At 37.8% G+C, this 7771-nt stretch overlaps 1 long non-coding RNA gene across 1 annotated transcript in view; it reads right to left on the bottom strand.

Annotated features, from left to right (window-relative positions):
- Positions 1-4057: 4057 nt before the first annotated feature.
- The window catches only part of LOC107195363, a 13247-nt gene continuing 9533 nt past the window's right edge, over positions 4058-7771 (bottom strand). The window contains exon 3 of the long non-coding RNA XR_001516495.2: positions 4058-4309. This is a non-coding gene — a long non-coding RNA (uncharacterized LOC107195363). The remainder of the gene's footprint in view (positions 4310-7771) is intronic.

Genomic DNA, 7771 nt, shown 5'->3' with positions numbered 1-7771 from the left:
TTTATGTTTCCTCTCCTGATGGTATCAGCTAGTTCTTGTATTTCTCTTTTATTATTTTTCATTCTTCAGTTTCTCTCTTCTTCCTTCTGATTTATTTATTTTTGATATTACTGATCTTTTCCTCCATTTGGTCGACTCTATTTCCCAGGCTTGCTATTTCTTTTTTCAACTCTTGTAGTGTGTTCTTTTTCTCCAGAAGTTCTATTTGGTTCTTTTTGAGGGTTTCAATCTCCTTGCTCTGCTCATCTAGGTGTTTTTTAATTCCTGAAATTGTCGATATGGTTTGTTTTGGATCTCATTCAGTTATTTCAGAAGTATCATCCTGAGGTCTCTGTCATTTAAGTCACATATTTCTTTGCGTAAGCTTATTTTCTGGAGATTTTTCTCTTTCTTACTGAGATGCCTTGTCACCTTGGTTGTTTATGGTGTTTAACGGACTATTTCTCTGCCTGGGCATTAGTGGAAGTGTATTCTGTTGTTTTTCCAGAAAGGAGATTTATTATATAAAGATCTCTCTTTAGCCTGCTGCAAAGAAGGTGCTTTTCTTTTGGTTTCCAATAGGTGGTGTCGAAGTCTCTTAGATCCCTGCTTTATATAAAGTCTTAATAATGCCTTTTATTTTTCCTTATAGATATTTTATCATGCTCGCTGCCTTCAGTTTCAGTCCCTGTCAGTGTCAGCAACAGTTTCGGTAGCGTTTGCTCAGATTCCCCTTGGGCTCCGTGGTGTTCAGTCTCGGAGGGTACTGTGGGAGGGGCCCTCTGGGTTGAGAGTTTGGGGCTGCAGCTCAGCCTCAATTTTGCAACCACAGCCAGTAAAAATCAACTGTTGCTTCTCTGCTTTCTGCCCTGATACTAGGCACTGCTGCCAGCCACGAGGACCTCCCAGCTCTCCCAGGCAGGGCTGTTCAGGGAACTAACTCCACCTCCTCCCCTCCCCTTCCCTCTACAGGGAGCTCTGGTGACTGCGAGAGGCAGCTTCTTTATTTCTCCCAGTCCATTGCCTGACACCCAGGGTTCTGAACTGTGGTAGCTCTTATGTGCAGATCCCATGCTCAGATGTGCTGATGTGCAGTTTGGGTGTTTTTTGTTGAGTTTTAGATGCTCAACTTATTGTTGTTTCAAGGGAAGAGATCTGGGGACCTCTCTCACTAGTGATTGGAAGAGAATCAAAAGAAAATCAAAACAATGTGCTGTCATGAAAGGTACAGGAACAGAAAGCCAAGTGAGAGTGGTCTATAATAACAGAAACCCCAGATAGGTCAAAGATAATTACCTCAAAAGTCTGCAACAAAGCATGAATTTTTTACCACTTTAGTTTTGTAGTGTTCTGGGAATAAAATTCAGGTTGCAAGATGGTAGTAGCAGCAGAAATAGAGTTGTCTGGTATTTATTGAGCACTTAACATATGCCTAGGGTTGCCTGGATGCTCCTGTAAATTTGAATTTCAGGTAAATAATGAATAATTTTTAGTATAAATATGTTCGATTTTAGATAAAGAATCTGAAATTCAAATTTAACTGGGCATCATGTATTTTTATTTGTTAAATCTAGCAACCTTACATATATAAGGTGCTATGCTAAAAGTTTTACATACATAACTCATTTAATCCTTATAACATTCAACTCATTCAGAAAGTTTATTGTGTTTTCTTTCTCTCTTCCCCAAGAAAGCCTTATAGGGTCTGTACTGACAATAAGAAATAACCCTAATTTCACACATATGCATTGATTAATATAGCTATTTATTAAGGCACACCAGTGCTGAGAATATGACAGGGAACAAAACAGACACTATTCCTTCCTTTATGGAGCTTATGATATAGCCTCTCTTAGCCCCTCATTGAGAGAAAGCCAGTAAGATCACTAAATCTATATGAGTGTGTGTGTGTGTGTGTGTGTGTGTGTATGTGTGTGTGTATTGATGTAATGTTTACTGAGTCTCTAAAGAGCTTCAAGAGCCACTTAAATCTAGAGTAAAATGCTGAGTGTCTGGCACCATACCATATAGATGATCAGCATTGACAAGAATGTTAGAAATGTTCAAATCACCTTTTATTCAGTATGAGTAACTATTTAGGACAGAAGTTTAAACAGAGAGTTTAAATAGAGAATAGATATTTCCATGATATCTTAAAAGTATAAAACAGAAAACAGTGGTATTCAATAATATAACTTATCTGACTCAGTGATTTTATTTATTAAAACATCTCGAATTTGTCCTACATAAAGCAAACATGGGTCCCTAAATTAGCACAACATGATTGATTTGGGAACGCTGAACATATTAGAACTTCTAAGTCAATATCTTAACAAGCTACATTGTCAATGGAGATTCAGAGCCTACATCATGAACCATTTAAGTCATGGACTTTGATATTCATTTTAGTACAACTTTTATCTAGGAGTCAATTCTTGATTATAGAAATGCTTAGAGATATAGTGAAAGGAACCTGGAATTAGGCATAAGACAACACAACATATTTTTCATACATCATCATTTACTAACATTTTATTTTAATAAGTCATTCTTTCTCTTTGAGCCTAAATACTTAGAAGAAGTTTAAGTCTTATAGCAATTGGAAGAGAATCAAAAGAGAATCAAAACAATGTGCTGTCACAAAAGGTAAAAGGACAGAAAACCAAGCATAACAATTCTTGCCTATTGCAAATGGTCATTGTGTGAGCTAATGTACATGAAAGTCCCCCATAAATTGTAAATTCTATACAAGTGTAAGGAGACCTCATTGAGACCTCATTGTTCTTTATAATCTGCAAGAATATAAGGATTTATGATTCATGTAATACAAATTTGATTAGGATGATTTTGGAATTCATCTGATACATTTGACAATATGATATTTTAAAGACATAAGAGTATAGTGCAAAGCATTTTTGTCTCATTTCAGCCACCAACTAACACTGTTAGTAATTTCCTCATCTGAAAAATAAGAGTATTATACTCTAATGGCCCTTCCCATGTCTGTCTCTTCTCTATGATACCTGGATGCATAGTGTTAATGAGGGAAGATGGTGCCAGATCAGGCTGAGATATGATGTAAAGTTAGCCTAGACTTAAATTTTTGTTGCAGAGGATTCACAAAGTGAAAAATTCACACATGTATTATGAAATTAAAATTCTAATATATCAACAGAAGGCAACTGTTTGATTCCTCCTGTCTCAGCTATATCTTTGTCTAGTAGAAGTCTGCTCATCCTACACATATTTATGAAGACAAGTTGGTACTAGCAGCTGGCAAACAAAAGTCCATGAGTTTAAGGAGTTTATAGTTAAGAGAAGAGACAGCCAGAAAACTTGAAATTGCAGGTCATGATTATGAGTGTGAAGTAAGCATAGATACTTCCACACCAGAGAAGAGCAGGAAATCAAGCTTTAGTAGGTCGAGAAAGGGGTCTTAGAAAAAGACATTTACGATGACCCATAGAAGGAAGACAGTGAGTAGGTGAGTTGACCACATGTAAGTAGGATGGAATAGTATTTATTGAAAATAGTGGGGAAGGTGATCAATGTAGAGGGCACGAAAGAAATAATAGGTGGATAAAATATGGTAGAATTTAGGAGACAATGAGAGAGAGGAAAATGGTAAAAGTTTAGTTTGGATAGCTGAAGAGAAAAGAGAAAGAAGACTTATACCCCCAATCTGGGGGAGTTACATTTAGTTCTAACGGCAAAAGATCACCTTTTTACATTTTGACCAGGATAAATATTACTATCACTAGTATGGAGAAAAGAGAATGAATTAGACTCTAAACATTAGAAGAAATTAAGACTAGACTGAGTGGACTGGAAGCATTGGTGACGAACTATCAGAAAGAAAAAGAGTCAAGTGAAATAAGTAGGTTTCAAACAGCCTCGAAGTCTCAACATCTTATAGGAACGACATATGCCTGCCTCACTTACTTTATGTGGTGTTGGCTGCAGGTCAGCTACAGTGCTACTCCAAAAGTTTTCTCATTTCAGGACCCAAACTGAAGGAGAACCTATATGAGACATGCTACTCTTGGAGCAGAGAGAAATAACAAGACAGATGCAGGAAACAAGTAGTGGCATAAGTAACATTGACTCATAAACCACTGGCCAAAGCAAGTCACATGGTCAAGCCCAATGTCTTAAAAGAAGGCAATACATGTTTTCTTTGTCTAAACAATTCAGTCTGACACAATCCACCCTTCTGGTCACAAACAGTTGCTTACCTCTTTTATTCACACAAAATGAATGACACCAGGCTTGAAATTCAGGATCTTCTTGCAGTCTCTATAATAGATTTAGGCCTTCTTGGTTCAGACACCTATAAAACAATGAAAAAGTTATCTTCTCTACACACACCCAACAATGATGGAATAGAGAAAGGATAATTATGATAAACATTCCCATTTAACAAAGGGAATAAGTAGAAGGCACAGTAGTTGTTGGTTAACAGTAATCCTAAGACGTCACTGGGCAAATGTTTCAATAAACTCCTACCATTGGGGTTATGAATATTCCCTGTTTAGGGCCAGGTTCTGCTATTTTGGATTAGCTCCATTATCCATGCTTCTCCTTAGCCTTCTAGGAGGTATTCCCTTTTTTTCAACATCCTCCTTGGCCATATTTGAAGACAGCAATGAAGAATATGCAGTCCTTTGGGGCTAGGCAGATTTCTCAGTCTAAATACTGTCAGAAAAAGCTTTCTGGCATCATAATTGTTTTTAATCCAGGCTGGCAACTCTTGATAGCAAGAGCCTCTTTAAAACTTTTTACTTACTAGACTTACAATCAGCTTCATGTGCCAGTAATCACACCCAGTTATTTTTGTAATATATATCTTTCTACATTAACAACAGATACTTTAACTTATTCGCATTCTGTGAGAACAATTCTTTAGTCTTTGTCTCTGAGCTGATTTTATAAAACTAAAGGAATATACTGCCCTCCTCTCTACTTAATCCATATAAAGGTTTGAACAAAGGATACATGGCAGGCACATACTTGATTTGGTCTTTTTCCCAAGGCAGAGTCATAATCAGCCCTTATTGTTTAAAGTATTTCTGTTTTTCCTTGTTCCTAACCAGTTGGAGATAAAACACAGTTGCACCTTTCAACCAGTCAAGTCCCAGAATTTCTGTATTCTTTGTTCCTTTCCATCCCTACTTGCAAACTTCTCGGTTCTTTCCTAAGCTCCTTCCTTTCTATTAGAACCTTGGCCAAATAAAGGTATTAAAAACTAAGGCATACATGTAACATTCTGTTTCCTAACCTCTTCACCTAAAACCACAAGGGCATCAGGTACATTATCTGCTTCTATGTTATTACAAGTAATAGTTTTATCAAAAATTTTCCACAGACACACATAGGCTACAATCTTTTGAGCCTCCAATTTGTTTCCTTGCTATCCACTGCCTGATCTAAAAATCAATTCACATCTTTATTTGTTACAGCTGCACCCACTTCTTGGTGTCAATTTGGTGTCTGCATTTCCCTGATTAGTGAAGTTGAGCATCTTTTTCTATGGGTATATGCCATCCATCTATCCTCTATGATGAAGTGTCTTTTAAAGTCTTTTGCCCATTTTCTTTAATTGTATGTCTATTTTCTTATCAAGTTTTGAGCTTTCTTTATACATTCTAGATTTAAGTTCCTTGTCAGATACGTGATTCACAAATATTTTCTCCCAGTTTGTAGCTAGTTTTTCATCTTAACAGTCTTTCCCAGAACAAAAGTTTTTAATTTTGATAAAAGTCAATTTAACTTTTTGTTTTTTCTCTGAAGGATCATGCTTTTGGTACTATGTCTAAGAATTCTTTGCCCAATCCCAGGTCGCAAAGACTTTCTCCTACATTTGCTTTTAAAACCACTATAGTTTTACATTTTATGTTTAGATCTGTGACCTGTTCTAGGTTATTTTTGTATAGTAAGACTTTAAACAAGGTCCTTTTTAAAATCTTGAGTAATTATTCAGTCTTTATTTTTCATGACACTATGTTTTAAAGAGTACAATCCAGTTGTTTTCAGATTGTTGTTCAATTTGGTTTGTCTAATCATATCCTTAATACTAGATTCAGATTATGCATTTTTGTCAAGAAAACTACAAAATGACTCTGTGATTGCTCAGTATATAATAGTATGCATACAATCAACTGATTCATCATTTTGCAATATTATTTCGATTATTTTTGTACCTTGAAATTATTCATGCCCTCAGGTTCCCATTGGATTTTTTTCATGATAAAGATCTCTCATGTTTTAGTCTTTTTCTAGTATCTGCTAACCTATATTTATACAATATAGGAAATATACATATGTATGTGTTCTAGACAGATACATATTGAACAGACAAAATAGATATTTCTATATAGAACATTATCCTGAGAATATCATTTTATGTAGTATGATAAATAGCATTGTATTAACATTTATTGCATTAAAAAGTGATGTTAGGACACTCGGCGGAAACATGGCAGAGTGAGGGACGTCCCTAGATCTTTCCCCTTGAAACAACAATAAGCTGAACATCTAAAACTCAACAAAAACACCCAAACTGCACACCAGCACGTCTGAGCGTGGGATCTGCACATAAGAGTTACCACAGGTTAGAACCCCAGGTATCAGGCGGTGGATTGGGAGAAATAAAGAAGCTGCCTCTCGCAGCCCCTGGAGCTCCCTGCATGAGGAGGGGGGAGGGTAGAAGCTGCCGTGACTTTCCTAACAGCCCTACCTGGAAGTGCCGGGGCTTGTACGCAGCCAACCGGAGGGCCCAGTCATCAGGGCAGAAAGTGAGAAATGGGATAGGACCACAGAGAAACAACATCTGATTTGTATGGGCCCCAGTTGCAAAACCGAGGCTGAGCTGCAGTCCCCAAGCCACAACCTAGAGGTCCCCTCTCCCAATACTTTCTGAGACCAATCACCGTGGAGCCCCAGGGGAATCTGAGCAAACATTGACAAGACTGAAGCTACCTCTCGCAGCCTCTGGAGCTCCCTGCAGGAGGAAGGGGAGGGGAGAAAGAGCGCGAGTTCCTGCAGAGAGTTTCCTGAACATCTCTACCTTGGAAAGCAGTGAGCTATGGCCGACCAGCTGCAGGGCACAGTCATCAGGTCAGAAAGCAGAGAAGCAGGATAGGACCACAGAGAAACAACAGTTGATTTTTGCTGGCAGAAGTTGCAAAACCAAGGCTGAGCTGCAGCCACAACCCCCGACCTAGAGGGCCCCTCCCTCCCATACTCTCCAAGACCTATCATCATGGAGCCCCAGGGTCATCTGAGCAAATACTCCCAAAATTGCTAGGAATCCAAGAGGCTTAGAAGCCACCTACTGGAAACCAAAAGAAGAGTGCCTTCTTTGCAGCAGGCTAAAGAGAGACCCTTATTTAATAAACCTTATTTCTGGAAAAACAACAGAATACACTTCCACTAATGCCCAGAAGGAGAAATAGTCCATTAAACACCATGAACAATCAAGGTAACAAGGCATCTCAGAAAGAAAGAGAAACATCTCCAGAAAATAAGCTTACAGTCATAGAAATATGCAATTTAAATGACAGAGAATTCAGGATAGTACTTCTGAAAAAACTCAGTGAGATCCAAAAGGAGTCATGTCAACAATTTCAGGAATTGAAAAAACAACCAGATGATCAGAGCAAGGAGATTTAAACCCTCAAAAAGAACAGAATAGATATTCTGGAGATAAACAACACACACACACACACACACACACACACACACACACATCGTAAGATTGAAAAATGAAACAACAAGCTTGGGAAATAGCGTC

This window comes from Pteropus alecto, unplaced genomic scaffold (assembly GCF_000325575.1).
Source record: "Pteropus alecto unplaced genomic scaffold, ASM32557v1 scaffold12, whole genome shotgun sequence".
NCBI lineage: Eukaryota > Metazoa > Chordata > Mammalia > Chiroptera > Pteropodidae > Pteropus > Pteropus alecto.
Note: the sequence above shows the minus strand (reverse complement) of the source record. Positions and strands in the feature narration are given on the sequence as shown.